Genomic DNA, 25,244 nt, shown 5'->3' on the forward strand with positions numbered 1-25,244 from the left:
GACAATTCCTACTTCATAATGTACTCCAGACTTAAAAATGTCCAAATCAGCAGATAGCATTCTATGGGGTTGGAGCATGCTCATCTCTGCCATGGTGACCTTTGATATAGCAGAGCATTGATCACGCACTAAATAAACCCTCTTCACCTTTCACGTTCCCATTTTCCACAGAGGAAACTTGGCCAGTGCAGCCGTTCTGGAGTTCTTTGAGACTAAGAAATAACTCTGCTCACTTTCACGTGGTAACATTCTGTAATGGAAATATGTGCTGGGGTTGTTGAGGATGTCTTGAAGGAGGTACAGTAAATTATAGTAAACAGAAAAGCTGGTGCTATCTATGACCAGTTGGGGTTACCAGTTTCTAAATCCTGATCCCATCCTTCAATCCCTTGCTGCCTCCAGAAGTGAAGGCAGCAGCAGAATTAAGCAGTACCAAGGACAGAAATTGATGTCCTGGAACTCCAGTTATACCATTGCATTGAAGAGGAACATTTCCATACCAGTTTTCACTGTGACTTCTCTATGCAGTGGCAGTGTCATTCAGCATTGAAAATGTTTGTAGTCCCATTGATTGTTAAATAGTTATGACTTCTTTGACCACTTAGTGAAAGAAACAGTTTCAGAATTTCAAGAGTTTCTATACTAATGAAAAATTATGCTTAGTTCTTTCAGTTTCATATTTGCCATCTGTCACTCACTTTAGGTGATAAAACTGGCCATGACAAGCATAAACTAATTCATAAAGATAAGGCAGACTACATTAGAAGAGGTTTTGAGGAATCTGGGATTATTACTTTATGTAGTATATCGTCCTTATATGCGACTAACAGAAAAGGAAGATGAATCACTACCAATAGATATAGTTATTCAGACACTTCTGGCTTTTGCAGTTACCTGTTATGGCATAGTTCATATCACAGGGGAGTTCAAAGACATGGATGCCACTTCAGAATTAAAGAATAAGACATTTGATACCTTAAGGAATCACCCATCTTTTTATGTGTTTAACCATTGTGGTCGAGTGCTGTTCCGGCCTTCAGACGCAACAACTTCTTCAAACCTAGATGCATTGTCCTCTAACATGTCGTTGAAGTTACGAAAGTTTGACTCACTGCGCCGTTAAGCTTTTTACAAATAAAATAACAGGACAAACACAGCATTGAGTATTGGAGTTTGGGGTGTAAAGCACTCCCCCCAACATCAGTATTTATATTGCTATTTCAGAGCTAGTTAAAATAATCTATGGCCCTTGTTTATACATTATTGATCCGATCAAATGGTGTATGAGTTATCTGTGAAATGAGTCTTTGAACTTTCATAGAGAGGTTTTTTGTTGATTTGAAACAATTCCCATGTTTTATAAAAGTCACTGTTCAAATATAATTTTCTGAAAAATGTTGGGAAAAAAAAGAGTGGTTTCTAACCTTCCTAATTCTAGAATCTTTTAATATAATTCCTTAGGTACTTGTAAGCTCCAGCCATGAAATTATTTTTCTTGATACTTCCCATTTGTAATGTTCCTAATATTAAAAAACCATAATGCAGAAATCTGATATTTTTATGGCCTTAGATGACCCCTGTAGAATATTCATTAACTCCAAACAAGTCACAACTCCAAAATGGACAACCCCTGCTCTAACCTCAGTGAGTGGATGCATTTCCCAGTGAGGATGATACCAAGCAGGCAACATAGAACTTCCTTCTTTGTGGCCTTCATATAGATTTATAGAAGAAGACGTGTCCCAGAGGAGAGCCTGGGTTTTCTACCTCTAAATATTGGGGAAAGGTTCATTTTCCCACTTCAGAGAACTAGATCAGAAGTAGAACTTCCTGCTTCAAGTGATTAAACTAAACTCCTCAGAATGGTGCCTATATATTTGAGAGTTTAGTTAATTCTAGATGTATTCAAGTTGAAGGCAATCACAATGTCAACCTGACTGACAGTTGTATCACCACAGGTCATGATTAATTTTCAAAATAAATAATAGCTGGATTCTAATTAAATCTAAAGTGATGTAACTGTCTTGGGTCTAATGGCAAATGCACTATATATATATATATATATATATATATATATCTATCTTTATATATATATAAAACCAGACCTAACATCATATAACAATACCTCTTCCACCTGTAAATAAATGCCTTACAAATTTAGAATAGTGGCAACATACCTTGACATACATTATTTTAGTATCTGAAACTTAAATATTTAGATAAGTTTTTATATTCTCTCAATTGATATTACATCCACTGCTCATATACAACTCAATTTTGAACCCATTTTCCTAGTATTCTGAAGAATTTGAGGCTGTGAAACACCGACCATGATTTCTCTAGCAAGAGGGCCAGAGAATGAAAAAGCTGCTGTGCTAGGATCTGGGAAGTAGAGGTTCCCCTTGTGGAGTAGGAGCCTCGGGGTCCCAAGTCAGATGAACATCGAGGGTAGACAGCAGGTGTCAGGTCCCCTGAAAAGGAACCTCCACCATTAAGTACCACATCCCCTCCCCTATACACTTATGGCTTCCTCTGAAGTGACAAGAATAAAACACAAGAAGACAGCTGCATTGTGAACATTTTTTAATTTCATATTTACTCTCCAATAAGATAGAGAATTCATATAATGCTGTATGATTCTGAGGTTTATAGAGAAATAAACCAGTCTACACATGTCTTCACTGAGGACATGAACTGTCATCCCAAGTTGACCATGGCACCTGAAGGTTGGTATCTCCAGGGAGAGAGGCAAGAAGGACATGTGGAACTGTCAATGGATAGGTGACATTCCAGAATTCCGATCTAGGAGCTAGTGAGTCCTGACTGGACATCATCAGTGATGAGTTCCCATGAAGCTGTCCAGAAGATGCAGACATGTCAGAATCCCAGGGGTTGGTTGAAAGCAGAGGGTTATCAGACCAATCAAACAGGGCACCTGAGAGGGGAAGAAATAGAGAGAGTATAAACACGATACCCTCACTCTCCCTGGGCACTATAAGTAATTGCCTTGTCTCTGGGTCAGAAGTAAACTAGTAACAAGCTCAAATTTTATTGCCATGGGGTGACAGAGGAAGTTAGACACACACAGAGCAGGCTGCTATGTGAAGTAAAGGCCTATGGGAAAAGGACTTCCCTCAATTGTGTGCTCTGCTCTATACACAGGTGATACTACACTCTGGGACCTGAAGAATCCTCTCTACACAAGAGACTCATCTGGGACTTGGCCTCTGTGGCCCAAGATCTTGTACAGGTCCCATGCACAAGGAGAAGCTAAGCGTTCAGTCCCTGGCTTCTCATTACAAAAAGTTCTGTGCAGGTCCTTCATGTTCAGCATCAGTTGAAGGCACTTCAAACTATCCCCAGCTCTTCCTCAGACCACACTTATAGAGGTGTGTCTGCAAAGAGACTTGGCCTTCCTCTTGATCTTCTTGCCTGGGTTCCCTGATTTTATATTCATCCACTTTCCACTCCTGCAGGAAGATCCAGATTTCACTCTCAATCCATGGGCTATCAGAAGGACCTGCAAGGGTCAGATGAATGTGATGAGGATACCAAAGGTCACGCACATGAACATGTCAATTCTTCTCTGGGACTCTTGCTGCACATTGATTGGCCAAAAATGGCTTCACTCAGTTACAAAGTGGTTATGAACACTGTCTTGCCAGCCCTGTTACAGCACCTACCCTGATCTTGAATTCTCCCTCAACACCTATACCCTCCCCACACACCCAACTACATCTCCCTGTATGTGTGAGGGGGTTTGCATGTCTGTTGATCTGCAAACTATTTGAGAAAGCCCGGTGGCCACAGAGGCCATGAGAAGTGCGTCTGTTGCCCTGGGACTGGAAGAGCAGCCAATGCTCTTAAATTCTGAGCTATGTCATTCCAGTGGCAAGTTTTCTGCATGAAGTCAGTCATAATTTTAGTGTGAATGTTTTGCAACTCACTTTGATATATGTAAGACTACCTAGTACTGATGATGGCTTCACATAACAGAATAGGTGGCTCCTACTTTTCTTAACCTCGATAGTCCAACTAGGACAGAATTTCACACTACCTAGCTACTGGGGAGTGGTTGGATATGCAGAAAAGGAACTCATCCAGTCATTAAACTGTTGCTGTTGTTTTTTTTTGGGGGGGGGATTTTTTAATAATAGAAATTTTATTTTGTCCATATATTTTATTACAAGTCCTTGTTTTGATTCTCATTTATTTCAAAGGTACTCTCTAGATCAGTAGAGCCTCCTTACAAGTCACCACATGTAAATTGGATTTACATCCCTATCATCTAGAGGACAGCAAGCACAGAAGACAACAAAAACAAAAAGGAAGGGGCAAAGAACTCAGAGGGTGACAGATTGATCACTTTGGGTCATTGATCACTTTTTCCCTGTTTCATCTTGACTCTGAATTCTAACAAAAAGAGAATATAAAGAAAGAGAAAATGAAACAAACAAACCACTTTAGAGGCCTAGTGTTGCTATTGAGTCTAATTTTTAAAAGACAGGGGTGTCATGATAATCCGAGTGTTCAGTGGAAGTCTGCCAGTGTTACATGGTTAGTGCCATTATGCTTAATCTTACAGAAAGTTAAGTATGGCCTGTGGCCAGTCACATAGTTATTGAAGAAGTTGAACTGTAACCTACAGTCTCTCTCTCTCTCTCTCTCTCTCTCTCTCTCTCTCTCTCTCTCTCTTGAATAAAATTTGAAATTTAACTACATGTACAATGAAAGAAAGTCAGGTCTGGTGCTGCATGTCTTCAGTCACATCAGAGAGTAGGCAGAGGCAAATAGAACTCTGTGAGCTGGAGGCAGGCCTGATCTAGGTACTGATCTCAAGGGCTATGGGCCCTAAACTAATGAAATTAAGAGAAAAATAAATAATAGATATAATTAACTTTGAATTAAGGAAACAAATGTAAGGCAGTACTGGGTGGCCTGGCTCAAAGAGGAGAGCCAGACTGGCATACAATTGCCTTATAGTTGGAGAGAGAGAGAGAGAGAGAGAGAGAGAGAGAGAGAGAGAGAGAGAGACTGGCCTTGCTGTCTCTGCTTTCACAGGCTTATGTTGCCATCATCTACACAGCCAGCCTTCTTCCTTTGGTCTTCCCAAGGGTCAGCCAGGCATCAGATGCAGTCAGAGAGAAAATTGGGAACCCCATGGAGATTCTCAACTGAGGTCTGCCTGACCCCTTGGGGCAAAGCAAACAGGTAGACAGTCTAGTGGTGTGTAAGGAGGATCTGGGATGTTGCTTGTGGTGGGAATACATACATTCTTTCTGCCCTTGTAGACCCTTTGTCCTTAGCTTGGAGAGATCCACATGCAGGGGAGCAGTAAGAGGAGGGGAGATCCTGAAATGATTCCAAGAGCCCAGAAGTGTCAGACAAATAGCTTAGAGCCTACTAGACCATATTCTACTTTTGTGGAGAGGGCTCTGGTTTCTCTGCTCACCACCCAGTGTCATTTTGGTTTCCCATGCTCTAAAGACAGGGGATCAAGCAATCAAGCATCTGGAATGTAAGGAGAGGGGAGAGAGAGAGAGAGAGAGAGAGAGAGAGAGAGAGAGAGAGAGAGAGAGGCAGAAGAAGAAGAGGAGGAGGAAGAGGAGGAGGAGGAGAGGAGAGGAGAGGAGAGAGAGAAAGAGAGAGAGAGAGAGAGAGAGAGAGAGAGAGAGAGAGAGAGAGAGAGGACACAAAATATTTACAAAGCATGAGCTTAGTTGGATATAGATAGCAGGCTAGATCACCATGTCTTCCATTCCTGCCATCTATTTCCTGGTGTGCCTCTCTTAGCATGGGCTCGCACACCCAGGAAAATGCTTCTCCTAAAAGCCTGTTCTAGATAGGAAGTAAGCATCTCTAAAGACAAAGAGTTTTTAAGAACAATGAAGGCAACATTACAGGGTTATTCACATGAGGAATAACAACAAAAAAGCATATTGGAATTTGTGAATTTCTTATGCCCTTGATCAGTGACCACTGCTATTACTTTTATTAAGCAAGGATGGGATCAAAATCTCTCCACTCTGAATCTATATTTTCAGTGAAATATCTACTGTTGTAGCAACTCATTCTGCTCCCTGACTGTCCTCTGTAGACCAATCAGATATCTGCCTGCCTCTACCTTTTGAGTGTTGGGATTAAAGGTGTGCCATCATGCATGGCTCAGATTCTCATTTTTTATTACTTCAAGTTCTAGCTTTTGCCAGGCAGTTGTGGTGTAGTGGTGGAAGTCATAGGTGGATCTCTGTGTTTGGGGCTACTCTACTCTACAAACTATATTCAAAGGCTGCCAGGGTTACACAAAAAGAAACCTTATTTAGATGCAAAGCAAAATGAGGCAAAAATAATTTTGGTTTCTATTTTATAGAGACATATCCCATCTTGTACTATTGTCTGTAGAGCTTTAATCATGAAACAATGTTGTATTTTATTAAAAAGGTTGTCAGTGTTTTGTACCTCAGCATTCACTGCTTTTCTTTCTAAGATTTTATTTATTATATGTATATGACTACACAATAGCTGGATGCCTACCTCTGTTTATACTCTTCTTTTATCAGTACTAAAATGTTTATTTCACCATTCCCTGGAGCAGACACGTCCTTTTCTTTTATATATATTTTAATTAACTTCACATTCCTGCTCTTTGTTTGCGCTGAGTCATTTGAGATCTAATTCTCCAGTAATGGAGGTTCAATTGTCCTGGGGCACAGGTGGGTGATCCAAGCTCATCGGGGACACAGGGCAGGCCTAACAGTCAGGAGCACAACTTGAAGATTCTTTCCAGAATTCTTTCCTGATGGACTAAATGTAAGAAGCTGTAAAAGAGACAACAAGCCAAATCATAGTGAGTGGGGCTCACAGATCAGTAAGAGCATGTTGCTGATATTCTTACAGAGTAGATTTAATTTGCTCCACTGAAGTATTTATAAACAGGTCCCAATGATCCTTTGTCCTTTTAATGTTTCCTTCCTCCCACCTCTGCTGGATGGTGGGCTAGGAGTAATGTTAACTCACATAAGAAAATTTAATAACAATAGGCTTTGACAAAAAGAAAGACACTTCACTTAGAAGGGAGAATAAAATGGTCATAAGAGGCAGATGGAGGGAGTAAATTGGGAGGGATGGGCATGGAGAGGAAACAGTGGACTTGGGATCAGGTGTGGGGAAGGACAGGAGAGATAGCTAGATGGCTATGAAAATAAATGAAAATCTGCAAATGATGGGGGTGAAGAGGCTGCATGCATCTTCAAAGGGAAACAATGAGACAAGCGAGGTACCCATGAATCAATGTGGGTGCCCTTAGCTGTTACTCACAGAATTTGGCGTATCGAACCAGAATAGTCCCCCCTCCTGTAGCCTTGCAGTAACCCTAATGGATTGAGAGGGACACCCACTCACCTACAAAATTTTCCAAGCAAACTTATACAGTCCTGAAGAAATGCTGGGACTGAGGATGGATCAGAGACTGAGGGAGTGGCCACATAATAACTGACCCAAACACCCATTCAGTGTGTAAGCATCAATGGAGAAATGATACCCTGTTAGGCTTGTAGATAGGACACTAGCATGACTTTCCTCTGAGAGGCCCCATCCTGCAGCTGACTTAGACAGATGCTGACACCCACAGCCAAACAGTGATTGAAGCTTGAGGACCCTTGTGGAAGAATAGATGGAAGCATTGCAGGCCCCAAAGGGGATAGGAACTCCATAGGAAGACCAAAAGTGTCAACTAACCAGAACCCCTTGTGTCTCTCAGAGACTGAACCTCCAATGAAAGAACATACATGGACTGGATCTAGAACTCTTTGCACATATGTAGCAGATGTGCAGCATGGTCTTCATTTGGAGTCTATACCAAAAGCTGCTGCTTTCAATAGTGGTATAGGTTCTTCTAGCTAGGTGACTTCATTGGCCTCAGTCAGCACTACTCACTCAGAAGAGAAGGTCAGTGGGGGGGGGAGGATTGTGGGAAACGTTGATGGTGAATATAGAAGGGAGTTGGATGTATAGTGAATAATTTACATAAATAAATAAACAAACAAATAAATAAAGCTTAAAAAGATAAGCATAAGACTTAAGATGTAGGAACAGATGAAGAACAGAAAGAAAACCAAAAATAAAACAAATAGATTGACCAAAAAGACATGAATAAGACTATGATCATTTGGACTGGATACTCTGCTGTCATCACTCAGGAAGAATGTAATGTATTATGTAATAGCCTAATCAATAACTGAGAAGACCAGTTGACAGTCAATGTGCATATTGACTAGTCTAGTGGGGTGTGTAGAATGCAATCGATGTAGTAGGAGTATTTAGAGAGTAGCATGTCATAAACTTAAAGCTTCAATTAAGAAGAATTTAAACTTATATTTGCATAACTAATGATAAATATGAATATACAGTTGTATCATTACTGAAAGTTTGTGATAAATATAATCTACTTTGATAGAAATTTTGAGTCCTTAAAAAACAAAAAAATAATCCTCAAAGTTCATATCTACAGGTCAAATTATGTAAAATGTTGGTAATAGTAGTGTTGTTATGTATACAATGAATAAATCAAGAATAAAGTATCATGACTATACACAAAGACACTGCAAAACCACCGAACTAGACTGCTCTATGATTGGAAAAATACATATATATCCATCTTCCTTAGACTGTCTCTCTTAGAAAGAATCGCAAAACTCAAGGAAACCTTGCAGGGTTTAAAGGGGTAAATTTGCAGTGAGAGTGAGTGTATAAGTGAGAATAGTGTGGGAAATAGAGTGGAACTCCTGTGGTCTGAAAAGCCTCAGATCTCAAATGGGAACTATGGTATATGTTACAGGTAGGTACTCATAGGTGCAAGGAACAACTTCCACTTAGAGAGGGGTTGTGGGAAAAGGGGTGTCTGGGGGTGGTGAAAAAAGTCATAGTAAAGTAGTGGTTCCAAGCCGAAGAACTGTGTTATGATTCAGTTTCCTAGTCTATTTCTCTCTATCTTCTGCTTTCCCTCTGAAGATTTCTCTGTCTCTATTCTACTTGCTCTCTATTCTAAGAGACGTCTCTGTCTATGGCCTGCTTGCTTGTGTGAATGAGTGTGTATGAGTGTTCATTCTCCAAGCAGTTCTCTGTTTTAATCCTAAAGAATTCTCTGGCTAGTTCCTCTCCTGTGCAACACAGGTCCAGTCTTTTATTTTACATATCAATCCAGTCATTTACTTCAGATTTTCCTTTTAATTATCTTTAGGATCAGCAACCCATGACCTCAGCACTTTGTTTCTTAGGACATGCAAAACATTCTTTTCCTTTTTGTTGTTGTTGTTAACATGTGAAAGAATTCAGAGGTCTGCCTACCTTTGTTAGACACAGGTGATAGACTAGTTGGGAGGCTCCCTACCCTGAAATTTCCATTTCCACCTTTCCTGAGCACAACATAGCTCTTTCCTATGCTCATCCTGTACTCATGAATCTATTTGCCTTTGTTTTTATTTTCCTAAAGATTTACTTATTTTATGTATATGAGTACATTGTAGTTGTATTCAGACATACAAGAAGAGGGTATCAGATCCCAATACAGATGGTTGTGTGCCACCATGTGGTTGCTGAGAATTGAATTCAGGACCTCAAGAAAAGCAGTCAGTGCTCTTAACCACTGAGCCATCTCCCCAGCCTTCTATTTGCCTTTGTAATCTTAAACAAAAGAGCTTAGCTAGGTGGAATCTTCTTCAATCACCAGTCCTTAAATCTCTTCACCTCCTTCCTAGGTAATTTTCTAACAATTTGGCTCACAGAGAAGCTGCTGTTGTTCCTTTACATTCATGAAGCCTCTCATATAATTTATGGTGCATTCTTTAGTATAGTTGAGAAATTTTACGTTTCTCTACTTATTTATTTAGAGCAGTTTCCCCCAGCTTTAATTGCTGTCCTGAAGGTCTCAGTGTTGACCATTTTGCTGAGTGAGACATAGGCACCCCCTCCACTTATGGACTCCTGCTGTTTCTAATTATCAAGGAGTCATTAACATTAACAGGGAGGACAGTCCTCCTTGAAGGAATGTGAAATCTGCACTTTATCCAAGCAAGTCTTATGCCCACAGCAGCCATCAAAACTTGTGGAGGCTCACATCAGTGCCCTGTCCCAGGGCCAGGAACTATGTCACTCTGTACCTATCAGGGTCACTCCTGGCTAGGCACATAGGGAAATACATGCTCCATTGTAGAGGGTAGTTGGCTACAGTGGCCAACCCATCCAAAGATAGTATATACAAATACTAGAGGGTATCCATATTTTCCTAGCTTAACTTCTGCACAATCAACCTCCTAATATATTCTAGGCTGTTCTCCCCTAGGTATTTTGCCCTGTTTACTCTTGGCCACATAACCATTTACTTGCTGGCATAACTTATACTGTTCTACTGTCTCCCTGGTCCAAAATCTGAGGTTCATTATATATACCTTAGGTCCTTTGACTACTTGGATGTGCTTATTTCTCAAATGAGTCCATCTGTGCATTTGGCCTAGTAAGTCTTTTGCTTGCTTTCTCGGGAGTATTGTTCTCCCTTCTTGTGTGAGCCATTGCCCTTTCTTCTCTAGGTAATAGTTGGTAGGGTGGCTAGCAATATGAGTCCTTTCTTCTTCCATGTGTTTTAAGTGAGGCCATCCCTTAATCTAGTTCCATTCCCCAGCAGGTGTCTCTTGCAGGCCCATAACCAGGATAGGCTCCTGTATAACCACTTCAGGAGCCACTTGAGCTACCTGGTCATTGCCTCAGGCAACTGAGTCTCTTCCATTCTGGTGTCCTGGGCAATCAATAGTACTCATAGTTGTTGCCTTCATCAGGGCATCCAAGAGATCTAAGATTTCCTTTGATGTGAGCAGTCCTCTTTCTTGGTGTCAATAGCCCTGTGGACGTGGGCTGTGGCAAAGGCACACCTGCTATCTGTGTAGATATTTATTTTCTTACCGGCCCTAAGTTGTAAGACTGCTTTCTGATCCAACATGCCCGGGGGTGGGGAGGTAGAGGTTCATTCAGCCCAGATATCATTTGTGTTGCCCACCACAGCAGCACCAGCTTGTCTCTGACCAGCACGGAGAAAATTGCTCCTGTCTGTAAAGCAGGTTGCCTTGGCTCCCGGCAGGGGTTGGCGGGGACCTTCCCTGCTGGACACTTCTGGTGTGTGAGACCATGGCAGTCCAGGTAATGCCATGGCTTTTCAAAATCAAACTCATTAGAAATTTAAGATTGCTCACCAGAGAGTTATAGTCATATAACCCACAATTAAGTATTTCAGATGTGAACATGGTCTTTGGAATGGCTGATATTCTAAGACTCTGATGAGCCTCAGTTTACCGGACCCCCTGAGTGAACCATGTGGAGGATTGCTGCAAAAGGCAAGAGGAATTTTAATGTTTCAGCACACTGAGGCCATTCTGCATCCAAAAGGAGCTCTTTCAGTGAGCTTTTATACAACAGTTTTTGCAGTAGCCATTAGGCACAATGTGATTGGCAGAACAGTGTAACTTTTTAAACTGATTGGTCTTTAGGCAATGAGGTACCAAGGACTTCCCTGTCTGTGTGGGCAAAGGTCCCTCCTGTGGAATGTGTTCACATGCTCTGGGCCTCCCAACCCACTGGTTGGTCCCCACCCCCTCTAAATTAGCCTCTCTCTTCTGAAAGAGAGGGATACCTAAGCGTTCTATGACCTTTCTCTCCAGGAGGGGAGGGATCTGGTGGAATTTTCCAAAGTTCCTGAACTGACCACTTAAATACCACAAAGGACCTCAGTATTGGCTGCATCTAGCTGCTAGTTCCCAGAAAGCCCTTGAAAGGACCTACCATTTTAGCTCTCTCCAGCTCCTATTAATTGAGGGCGTGGAATTTATGCTCACCTGAGTTTCCTCAATAAAACCCAGCGGTGGCACACAGAGCAAAACATGCTGAAACAGTCAAACCAAATAAACTATGAAGAATCCGCAGCAAACCAATAAGAAGAACCATCCTCCTCTTCTGAATGGCAGGTCTGACTGAAAGCACTAAATGGTCAGTGAGTCTTGAATGACATGAGCACTTAATTCAGGGTTAGAGTGTGCTGAAGGGTCACAGCATTGTTTCTTAGCCTAGGCTTTCAGTCCAGAGCAGGAATTTTTCCAGGTCTGCAGAGATTTGTTTTTCAGCAGCACTTGTGTCTGTCTTTCAATAGCCTACCTGTCTATCTGCCCAGCCAGCCCTTGAGAGGACCAACTGCAACAGCTCACCTAGCTGGCTGAGTTGCTGGCTCCTCCCCTTTGTGAGGAGAGACTCTGTGCTCAGAAGGTCACAACTTCAAGAGTGCCTGTGCTCCCATCACAGCATTCATTAGGCAATTTCCCCTTATTCATCTTGTAATCAAGTTCCAAAAGTTTCACAGCACAACCCAACTTGCAGTAGAGTGAAAAATTTGTCCCACTCAGGAAAGTTTGTCCATAATATTGCCATTAAGGAGAGGTTTTAGGAAACAAGATTTGATTTTGTAATTCATGCTTGAGTGATCCTAAAAATTCTACTACCAACTTATTACAGCTTATAAACACTTTTAGAAAAGTAGCAGGATACAGGAGTAACTAAAAAGTAAATCAGTAGCCCTCCCCTATGGTTCCTATCTAAAAATGACAAATGGACTAAGGAAAGAAATTAGAGAAACAATGTAGCTTCAAATAATATGCGTTAGACTAACCTTATAAAAGCAAGTGAAATACCTATATGATAAAATGTTCAATTATGTGAGAAAGCTAAGAAGATATGAGAAGATGGAACAATTTCTTGTGCTTATGAAGGTTTAAAAGGATTGAAACAGTAAAAATGCCCGTATTCCCAAAAAGCAACCTAAAAATTCAAGGTAATCCCACCAAAATTCCAAAAGAAGAGTTTATATACCTTGAAATGATATTTTCTAGCTCCTAGGACAAAATGGGAGATTGCTAAAGCAATCTGGATGAGTAAAGTAACCACCTGGTATGGGACATATAAACACACAGGTAGATCAGTGGAATAGAGTTGAAGACTCAGAGATAATTCTAACCACATATGGATGTCTCGTGTTTCCCAAAGAATCTACCTGGACACACAGAGAAAAACACAGCACCTTCAACAAAAGGTGTCAAGGGAGTCTAGGGTCAAATTGAGGTTCTGAAAGGAGTGTCTGGGATCAGCAAAAGAACACCTCTCAGTCAAACTGTGGATTCAAGTTGACCATCAGTGTTATGCTTGATACAGCTTTTCCAATTTGCATCACTGAATGTTCTGCTTTCTCCCTGAAGACCTCTCTGTCTACATTCTGTCTGATTACTATTCTAAGAGATCTCTCTGTCCACTCTCACCTTGCTTGAATGTGTGTGTGTGTATGTGTGTGTGTGTGGGGTGTGGGGGTGGGTGAGAGCTCTCCAAGCATTTCTCTTTTTATTCTAAAATAATTCCTGGATGACACAGGTCCAGTATTTAATGTAACACATCAATCCAATCATTTACTCCTGGTATTTTTTTTTTGAGTGTCCTCAACCTACACTCTTTCTTGCCTTGTGCTGACCCAAGGTAGTAACAAAACTTGTTGAGTGGCCAAAAAATATTCAGGTTAATTTGAGGTGCTAGACATGAGAAAGAACACAATCCTTGTATGGTCTGGGTTTTTAGGAACCTCGAAGAGACATAAATAGCAAATGTGGTGCTTGCATGGGTCTCAGGTTTTTTGCTTATATGTTTTGGCTATTATCTTTCTGATTTGAGTAACTCCTTACACTGGGAAGAGTTGTAGTTCTGATTCTTTTGCTTGATCTTGATGTTCTTTTCTTCCAATTGGGTTGCCACGTACAGCCTCAAAATGACAACTTTCAACAAGTCTTTTCTATCCTATCCTATTTTGGTTTGTTTGTGACTCTTCTCCTGGAAGACACCTTAAAAAAAAACAGAAGAAGGGGATAATATCTAAAGGGAAGAAGGATAGGAGAGGTGGGGGTTATGTAACTGGAATGAGTGAAGGGAGGTGAAACTGTGGTTCTGGTATATTATATGAGAAAAGAATCTATTTTCACTTAATAAATTAATTCAATATTTCTTAAATGAAAATTTAAGGGAGAAGGGAAAGAAAAATGAACAAAGAAAATCTAAATAGTGAAGACAAGAAAAATAAGATTTTGACAGAAAGTGTTCTCATCCTGCTCAATGGGAGGTGGTAAAGCCTGACACTATTACTGAGGATATGGAGCACTCACAAAAAGGGACCTAGTTATGACTGCACTCGCGAAAACCCAACAAGCAGCTGAAAGAGTCAGATGCAGATATTTGCACCCAACCAATGGACAGAAGCTGCTGACCCCTGTGGTTGAACTATAGAAAGGATGAAAGAAGTTGAGGAGGAGGGCAACCCTGTAGGAGAACCGGCAGTCTTGATTAATCTGGACCCTCAAGATCTCTCAAACAGTGGACCACCGAAAGGGCACCATACACCAGCGGATATGAGTCCCCCCAATACATATACAGCAGACAAGTGCCAGATCTTTGTTCAGTCAGAAATGATGCACCTAATCCTCAAGAGACTATAGGTCTCAGAAAGCTTAGAGGTCAGGTGGGGTTGGGGGTGGGGACCTCATTGTGGAGACAAGGGGTGGGAATGAGGTATAGGATGTGAACAGTCAGAGGGTGGAAAGGGGGAAAATAAAATCTAGAATGTAAAAAAATTAATTTAAAAAATAACAATGTATAATCTGGTCATTGTGTGCAATATTAGTTGCTGAAATCTGTAACTTGACACAAAGCTATAGCCAACAAAGTTTGATTCAACATACCCTTTCCAAGGTCTAAACCCATAAATCTGGAAAATCATTATTCACCTGCATGAGTTAATAATTGCTGGGGTATTACAAAATCACTGTTTTTGCACCATCATATATTTCTTCAAAACGGTGACCTCTGTAGATGACTTCCTTAAACTTAATCTGTGAGCTACTTATTGTCTGCATTCTTTCAGTTTCTGATGTACACAGAAAATGTACCTCCTGTTCTGGTCTGAAGGCAGAAACCATGCTTCACACCGAAATACTGATCCTTTGACAACAAAGGGCAGATACTTACACGACTGAAGTGAGTAATGTGGAAACTTGCTTGTGATATACCCCTTTAACTAGAGACTTAGCAAGTTTAAGGACATGGGAAGCAGGATTATTACCATGGGATACATGGTAATAACTTGGATCAAGGTCACTCAAAAATATTTTTCTAAAAGGCAAAACATGAAACTTTTCTAAAGTTAAAAATCTTTTTCCTGGCTTTTGCAAAAAACATTTGTGCTTCCATTTTATACCAGGTGTAGGAAGGCAGGGCTGCTTCTGGAGTAACCTCAGTGGCTGACTACGATTTGCCTAGTTTTAGGCAATGAATTCAGGAATTCAGGGGTGAGAGATGGGGATAAAGGGTGGGAAATAGAAACACACGCACACACACACACACACACACACACACACAGACACACACAAAGTAGCAGACAGCAGCTACATTTGGTAAGGCTAAAAGAGGAGTTAGCCTAGTATAGATTTTACATTCCACATATTATGTCATTCTTAAATTTTTTTTTTTTTTTACATTTCAAAACAAGTTTGTACTTTGAGGAATTTAAGTAAGGACAGGAGAGAGATAGCCTAGTTATTTAGGCAGATGGGAGTTACACAGCAAAGATATTTCCAGAAGTATTTTGAAAGCATACCCGTGACCTGAAAGAGAAGTTCATTCTACAGTGTTAAGAGCCTTAAATGCAAAGTCCCAGAGGATAAAAAAGATATGAGAAATGCAAAGTATGAAACTGGGATTGAGAAGCCTTGCTAAAGCTATGTCTTATGATAAGAACTCCTCTTAAGAAGAAGAGGATTTTTTCAAAATATTTCCGGGGGAAATTCAAAACATATAGGAAGTAAGCAGAAAATATCATACAATAGGACAAAATCAGAAGATGTCTACACCATCAATAATGGTGCAGAGGAAAACAGTTTATATCAAGAATGTTACTGTAGGCTAATATAGTGACCATGGGAAACCTCCCAACACTTAGGCTCCGAACTATTACTGGACCTCTTAAGCACGTTCCTTGGATTGATTAGGACCTATGCCATTCCTCATATATGAGGACGACATTCCTTGTTTCCTCAAGATATCAATTATTAACACAGTATGTAGTTCATTGTTGTTTTTGTTGTTTTTTGAATGGACGCTCATGTAGACAAGCTCTGGTTTGTTCAAGTGGAAAACAACTTTTATCAAAAAACAGGCCTTAATATTGATTGTTGATGGCCTTATAATGCACCATTCAACAGTATTTCAGAGGCATTTTCATTGATACTGTGTTTAGCTTAGTGGCTAGTTTTAAAATCAGGGTTTTCTCCTTTGTTATGTTTGGGAGCCATATTACAAACATGCATATATTAGAATTCTAATATCTAAGAGGCCTGTTTGGCATACTACATCTCTGTGTGGTATTTTAGAGACTGTCCTCCATCAGATAAATTCTACTTGGTGTGACTTACAGTCTCCTAAGCATTGGTAAATCTTGTGTATCATCAGTTTTACTCTCACATCACAGCTTAATACTGGAGAGTTACACAACATATGAGATGCCTGTTATAACCTGGAAAAAATTCAGTCCAAATCAATCAAAATCAGAAATGTCAATTGACAAGGGAACTTGTGGGACTGTAATTTGGCCATGCCCCCAGAGCCCAGAGAGAAGGCGGGAGAACAAATCTCTGCCTCAAGATTTTCCTGGCCCTGCCCTTCTTCCCTCATTTCCTATATTTAAGCAGACACCTTCCGACATGTTTCGGGAGAGCGTTTTACCATTCACCATTCAAGTCATCTGTTAATAAATCAACATATTTTAAATCGTCACATGTCTCTTAAATTCTGGACTCTTCGTTCGAGTAAGTCAGGCTTGCGCACGCCCCTGTCCGCGCGGGGCAGGGGGCGGAGAGAGAAGTTGTTCGTCTGCCCCAAGCTCTCTGTACTCTAGTTAGCTGCTCGGCTTGTGTCCTGTGTCTTGCTGCTGCACGCCAGCTCACGGGACAGGGATGAGAAGCCTTTCTCTTTGCGGTCGGCTGTGCATGCCTGCCATCCCGAGACCGCTGCTCTGTCGCCGCTGCCCTGTGACTGGAGCCCTACAGGAACTTATACAATCTACTAGAGAAAATAAGACTCACTGCCATTAGCACTGTGCCAAGAATGTTTTTATACACAGAGCCTGGCTCCAACTGCATTCTGCAGATTCATCCCTAATAATGAAGTTATTCAGAAGCAACGACTGGGCCCAGGAGTGGCAAATAGCATAAGGGTCTACAACGGTGTCTGCATCTAGCTGCTGTAGGGCTCACCACAACAGCTCTTGTTCCTCACCATTGAGGGCAGTCCATATCCCCACCATGCTGCAACTTCAGACCTTGCCTGAACTCTCCTCACAGTAGCCACCAACAACAGTCAGAGCACAACACACCAAATCATCTAACCCTGTTCAATATCAGGGATCCAACAGCAAGACTCCATGAATAACCCTACTCTTCTTCTGACTAGTAGGTTACCCTGGAGGCCCTGATTGGCCAGTGAATCTTGAGTGACATAACCCACAGAGTTAGAGTGTGCTGAAGCAACTCAGCATAGTGGTTTCTGGTACAGGCTGTCAGTGCAGAGGCATACCTTTTCCAGATCTGCAGAGATATGTATTTTCATAGCAATTGTACCTGTCTTCTATAGTTCATGTACCTCCCTTCCCAGCCACCACTCTAGAGGACCTAACACTCTAATCTCCGACTAGGGGCCTGCTCCTCCCCTTGGTGCACAGTAATCCTGAGCTTACAATATCAGGAGTTCCCTTCTTGCCTGTTTTCCCATGACAGCACTCACTAGGCACTTGCCCTTATTCCTACTGGAATGAAAGTGGACAACTTTCACAACATGCTACTAAACCTGAAATTGAGTGATCAATCTCTTCTACCTGTGGAAGGGTCCAAAGAATATTGCCAATTAAAGCAAGAATTTAGGGAACAAGATTTTTTTCTTTTTCTTTTCTTTCTTTTCTTTTTTTGTGGCTTCACTTTTCACCTGGCAGGTATGTGACAAAACTGGGAGAAAAGCAGGAAGGCGATGACAAACACTGTGGAGCTGTGTTAGCCAGTACATCTTCCTCAGTAGGAAGAGGACAGGAAAGTAAGGAAAAGAAATGAAATCAAAACAAAACAAAAAACAAAACCAAAACAAAAAAAAACAAACAACAGCAAAAATACAGATGTACTAGTGAAATTCTGTAGATGAACAAAACAGATATAATGGATCTGTCTATAAATGTCAAAAGTGAATTTATTGGAATGGACCACAGGCTGTCAGCTAACTAGTCCAACAATAGGTGTCCATTAATGTGAAGTTGAAGAATACAGCTCAGTCCTCATGGCTGAATATCTCAGCTTGTCCTCAGTATATACTAGAATCCATATGAGAGAAAAACATTACAGATGTAATGAATGTAGAAATTATTTTATCAATACCTCAAATATAGTAAGAATGTAAAGGATAGTCTTCTCTATAATCTCTTTTATTCAAAAACAAAAGAAAATTCATGCAACCGAACATCTTAAAATATTCTTTAATAAATATCAAAGTTTATTTACTGTTCTTAGATTTAAGAAAATATAATATTTCTCCAACTATGGAGAGTACCCAAAACCTTATTCAACACACTATCCTTGTGAAATATCAGAAATGTCACAGTAGAAAATGATATACATGATATAAATTATCAAATATTTTTAAACAGAAATATTTACTAAAGAGTTGTTGGAAAAAAAGATATGAATATAGTAATATGTGAAGTAGAACTATTAAAATGTCTCCTAATTAAAAAGGAACAGTTGAAGGTACAAGTTTCTATAGCAATTTAAATTTGAGACATAAATATTTGTGCCAAGAAATGGTTGTTCCTCACCAGATAAAGTCAAAACATATATGGGGGTATATTTGTGGAACAAGATAGCCTTCTGTATGATATGATCATAAATTGTGTGATTATTATTGTATTGACAGAATTTTAGCTTTGTTAATGGTGAATAGTAAAGATTGTTTCAACATCAATTCCATTCTTGTTTTTTTGTCAATCCAAAATGCATTTATTTCAGTGACTTTGTTCATTTCTTGCCTCATTTTTTATGGTGAAGCTGTTTTATAGGAGGATATTGTTATGAAGTTAGTATATTCCAGAAATGACAGTGCTTCTATAGCCAATCAGATTCCTCTGTTGAGAATTGTTTGTGTCTGTACTGCATTCTTTAATTGGGTTATTTGGATTGCTTGTGTATAACTCTTTGAGTTATTTCTTAATTTTGGATACTAAGCCTCTGTTGAAGGTAGGGTTGGTGAAGATCTTTTCCCAATCTATAACCTGCTGTTTTGTCCTAATGACTTCACTTTGTTTTACAGAAGTGTTTCAGTTTGTTACAGTCCCATTTGTAAATTCTTGATCTTAGTGTTTGAGCCATTGGTGATGTGTTCAGAAAGTTGCCTCCTGTACCAATGCATTCTTCTATTACATCTAGTGTATCAGTTATGTTGAGTTCTTTGATCCATTTAGACTTGAGTTTTGTGCAGGTTGCTAGCCATCTATTTACTTTCTTTTACCTGTAGACATCCAGTTGGGCAAGCACCATTTGTTAAAGATGCTTCCAATTTTTCACTGTATGAATTTGCATTCTTTGTCAAAAATCAACTGTGCATAGGTATGCAGATTTACTTCAGGATCTTCAATTCAATTATTCCCACAATTCTGCCTCCAATGTTTTCTAGAAATTCTTAAGCACTCAGGGTAAGAAAGTAATAGAGATGTCAAACCTGGGTTCTTTCTGCCTAATATTTAGCTGATATAATATTCAATTACTCCCATCACTTCCTGAAGGCCAACTTTCTAATTACAATAGGGATATGCACTAAATTTTGAATAGACAGAATATCATTAAGGAGTTTCTTGTGGTTTGTGGGTTTTTTTTTTTTTTTTGGTTTTTTGTTTTTGTTTGTTTGTTTGTTTGTTTTTTGCCAGTTTTTTGCATCTAACTTATGTTTTGGGACTATCCTGCTTCTACTCTCTGGTCAACAGGCAGTGTTAAGTATAGGCTCATTCTTCTGTCATGGGCCTCAAATTAAACCAATCAATAGATGGTTACCCCCAAAAGTTCTGTGCAACCACTGCCCTAGCATATCTTGTAAGCAGGAGAGATTATAGGCTGAAGGCTTTGTTCATGGATTGATGTCTTATTCCCAACATCAAAAACATCACTTAGTTAGAGAGGATTGACGATCAGTAGTCTGCATCCCCCATTATAAGGAGTACACACTAGAATCAACCATAAATATTACAGGGATAGTCCACTATACTAGATTCATATTTGTCTTCCCAAGTGTTTTACTATTACAGTCATTTCTCCCTGTATTCTTTCCTTTAATCGTTTCCTCAGCCTGATACATCTTGATCCTATATACTCCCAAGTACGCTTGCAAAATTCATTGTCTTTCCCTTTCTGTGAGACAATAAGGCCGCAGCAGTGGAGATGTCCCGGGGGGTTTCAACACTGGTGGGTCCCACATACATGAGAAGGTCTAAGGTTCCAGCGGCTGGAGGCTCTGGTGGCAGCAGACCCCAATGACACGAGAAAGTCCTTGGTTCCAGAAAGGTTTATTTTCATGGTGGATGGTGGATGGATATGGAAGTACCCCCGTGAAACTCAGGGCAGTCCTGAGTTAACTAGGGAGGGAGAAAGGGGGAAGATTTGGGGATGACCTGTGGAGGCATGCTTAATTTGCTCCACCCTCTGGCCTTCATTAGTATGTAAATCCTTAGGACCTGAGGCCTGTGGTCATGCTCTCTACCTGTGCACTTTGGGAGGGGCTGTAATGGCCTACATGACTGAACAACGTAGGTCTATGGAGACAAGACTGTGTGTCAGGACCCTGGGTTCTGAGGACATGACCGAACTCCTGCTGGTTCTCACTCAGAGTCTCGGGGTTATAGGCCCATGCCCAGCCATGAACCAGGGTACCCTTATGCAGTCTCATACCCTTCCATAAAGATGCATGACCCCCTCCTTAGAACACTTGAGACTTTCTTGTTATTATGACTCTTTGTGAATTGTAGCAAGGGTTTTCTTTATATAGCAGCTAATATCCATCTATAAATGGATATATAGCAGCTAATACCCATCTATAAATGAGTATGTCTCATGATTTTCTTTCTGGGTCGGGCATAATCACTCAGAATTATGCTTTTTGTTCTAATTCCATCCATTTGCCTATAAATATTATGATGTTCTTTTAAACTGCTGTTTAATACTCCATTGTGTATAGATCCCACATTTTCTTTACCCAGTTTTGTTGAGGTACATCTAGGTTGTTTCCAGTTTGACTTTCATTAATTAAAACATTGTGAACATATTTTAGCAAGTGTCATCATGATAAGATGAAGCATCTGATGGATATGAGACCAAGACTAGTTTAGCTGGGTCTTAAGTTAGATAGATTCACAGTTTTCTGAGGAAGTAATATCTAATATCTAAAATTCATCTGTTTCACACTTTGAAAGTATTTTTATTTAAATATTGCTATGTGACAGTCTTAAAATATTTACCTTTAAAATGCCTGTGATCCCAGGTGGCAGCTCTGCACCCAACTCCACAAAACCCAAAGGAAGAGGGCCTCCTAGGAGCTCTAAACTGGGCAGTATCTCAGGTAAGGAGACAGCAACACCCGCCCCAAACAGGGAGTAACTGGGACCCACTGGGACCCAGGAATTTACTCCTGTCCTGGAGCGCTGGTTCCTTCCAGTCTGGGCCCAAGCACTCAGCAGATCCCGGGAGACAGCTCTGAACCCAGTCTCACAGAAGCCAGAGGAAGCCAGGCTCCCAGGAGCTCTAACCCAAGTAGTAGAGCAGTATCTTAGGCAAGGAGGCAGCAACACTTGCCCCAAACAGGGAGTAACTGGCACCCATGGGGACTGAGGAATTCACTCCTGACCTGAAGCACTGGTTCCTTCGGTCTCCACCTGAGCACTGAGCAGATCTTGGGCCTCAGCTCTAACCCCAACAGTAAAACCCATCCCAAACAATTCTGACACAACCAAGATAATAGGAAAGACATGTTCTAGTCAGAGACAGCACAGATAGCACCAAGGAGATCCAGATGGTGAAAGGCAAGCACAAGAATATAAACACAGCAACCCAAGGTACTTGGCATCATCAGAACCTAGTTCTTCCACATTAGAAAGTCCTGAACTCCCCATATCACCAGGAAAACAAGAGCCAATTCAAATAATTTCTAATGATGATGATAGAGGACTTTAAGAAGGACATAAATAACACTCTCAAAGAATTTGAGGAGAACACAGGTAAACAGGTAGAAGCCCTTAAAAAGGAAACAGAAAAATCCCTTAAAGAACTACAAGAGAACACAACCAATCAGGTGAAGGAAGTGAACAAAACCATCCAGGACATAAAAATGGAAGTAGAAGCAATAAAGAAACCACAAAGGGAAACTACCCTGGAGATAGAAAACCTAGAAAGAAATCAGGAGTCATAGATTTAAGCATCACCAACAGAATACAAGAGATAGAAGAGAGAATCTCAGGTGCAGAAGATACCATAGAAAATATTGACACAACTGTCAAAGAAAAGGTAAAATGCAAAAAGTTCTTAACACAAAACATCCAGGAAATCCAGGACAGAGTGAGAAGACCAAACCTAAGGATAATAGGTATAGAAGAGAGTGAAGATTTACAACTTAAAGGGCCAATAAATATCTTCAACAAAATTATAGAAGAAAACTTCCCTAACCTATGGAATGAGATGCCCAAGAACATACAAAAAGCTTACAGAACACCAAATAGACTAGATCAGAATAGAAACACCCCCCATCACATAATAATAAAAACATCAAATGCACAAAACAAAGAAAGAGTTTTAAAAGCAGTAAGAGAAAAAGGCCAAGTAACATATAAAGGCAAACCTATCAGAATTACACCTGACTTCTCACCAGATACTATAAAGTCCAGATGATCCTGGACAGATGTCATACAGACCCTAAGAGAACATAAATGCCAGCCCGGGCTACTATACCCAGCAAAACTCTCAAATACTATAAATGGAGAAAACAAGATATTCCAAGATAAAAACAAATTTACACAATATCTTTCCACAAACCCAGCACTACAAAGGATAATAGCAGGAAAGCTCCAATACAAGGAAGTCAATTATACCATAGAAAGAGCAAGAAAATAATCCTCTTCCAACAAACCCAAAGAAGATAACCACACAAACAATGCCTCCACTATTAGCAAAAATAACAGGAAGCAACAATCTCCTCTCCTTAAAATCTCTTAACATCAATGGATTCAATTCCCCAATAAAAAGGCATAGGCTAACAGACTGGAAATGCAAATAGGAAACCTACCTCAGAGACAAAGACAGACACAACCTTAGAGTAAAAGGGTGGAAAACAACTTTTCAAGCAAATGGCCTTAAGAAACAAGCTGGAGTAGCCATTATAATATTGAATAAAATTGACTTTCAACTTAAAGCTATCAAAAAGGATAAGGAAGGACATTTCATACTTGTCAAAGGAAAAGTCAGCCAACATGAACTCTCAATTCTGAATATCAATGCGCCAAATGCAAGATAACCCAGTTTCATAAAAGAAACCTTACTAAAGTTCAAAGCACAGATTGCACCTCACACAATAATAGTGGGAGACTTCAACAACCAATCTCAGCAATAGACAGATCATGGAAACAGAAACTAAACAGAGATACAGAGAAACTAACAGAAGTTATGAACCAAATGGATGTAAGAGATATCTATAGAACATTTCACCATAAAGCAAAAGAATATACCTTTTCCTCAGCACCTCATGGGACCTTCTCCAAAATAGACTATATAATTGGGCACAAAACAGGCCTCAACATATACACAAAAATTGAAATAATCCCATGCATCCTATCAGATCACCAGGGTCTAAGGTTGGTCTTCAAAAATGACAAGGAAAATGGAAAGCCCACATCCACATAGAAACTGAACAACAACCTACTCATTGATAATCTGGTCAGGGGAGAAATAAAGAAAGAAATTAAAGACTTTTTAGAATTTAATGAACATGATGACACATCATACCAAAACCTATGGGATACAATGAAAGCAGTGCTAAGAGGAAAACTCATAGCTCTAAGTGCATACAAAAAGAAACTGGAGAGAACATACACTAGCAGCTTGACAATGCACCTGAAAGCCCTAGAACAAACAGAAGCCAATACACTCAAGAGGAGTAGATGGCAGGAAACAATCAAACTCAGAGCTGAAATCAACCAAATAGAAACAAAAAGAACGATACAAAGAATCAATAAAACCAGGAGCTGGTTCTTTGAGAAAATCAACAAGATAGATAAACCCTTAGCCAGGCTAATCAGAGGGCAGAGAGACAGTATCCAAATTAATAAAATCAGAACTGAAAAGGGTGACATAACAATAGAAACTGAAGAAATTAAAAAAATCATCAGACTTTATTACAAAAGCCTTACTCAACAAAATTGGAAAATCTGGATGAAATGGACATTTTTTAGACAAATACAAGTTACCAATGTTAAATCAGGAGCAGATAAACCATCTAAACCGTCCCATAACCCCAAAAGAAATAGAAGCAGTCATTAAAAGTCTCCCCACACAAAAAAGTCCCATACCAGATGGTTTCAGTGCAGAATTCTATCAGACCTTCAAGGAAAACCTAATACTTATTCTCTTCAAACTATTCCACAAAATAGGAACAGAAGGAACACTACCCAATTCATTCTACAAAGCCATAATTATGCTCATACCTAAACCACACAAAGACCCAACAAAGAAAGAAAACTTCAAGACCTATCTTCCTTAAGAACATCGATGCAAAAATACTCAATAAAATTCTCACGAACCAAATCCAAAATCACATCAAAACAATTGTCCATCATGATCAAGTAGGCTTTATCCCAGGAATGCAGCTTTGTTTCAATATATGGAAATCTATCAATATAATCCTCTGTATAAACAAACTCAAAGAAAAAAATCCCACATGATCATCTCACTAGATGCTGGGAAAGCATTTGACAAAATTCAGCACCCCTTCATGATAAAAGTCTTAGAAATATAAGGGATCCAAGGTCTATACATAAACATAGTAAAAGCAGTATA

At 40.0% G+C, this 25,244-nt stretch overlaps 1 pseudogene; it reads left to right on the top strand.

Annotated features, from left to right (window-relative positions):
• Positions 1-817: 817 nt before the first annotated feature.
• LOC114626042 lies at positions 818-1,123 on the top strand (annotated as a pseudogene).
• Positions 1,124-25,244: the final 24,121 nt, after the last annotated feature.

Source organism: Grammomys surdaster, unplaced genomic scaffold (assembly GCF_004785775.1).
Source record: "Grammomys surdaster isolate TR1022 unplaced genomic scaffold, NIH_TR_1.0 226, whole genome shotgun sequence".
NCBI lineage: Eukaryota > Metazoa > Chordata > Mammalia > Rodentia > Muridae > Grammomys > Grammomys surdaster.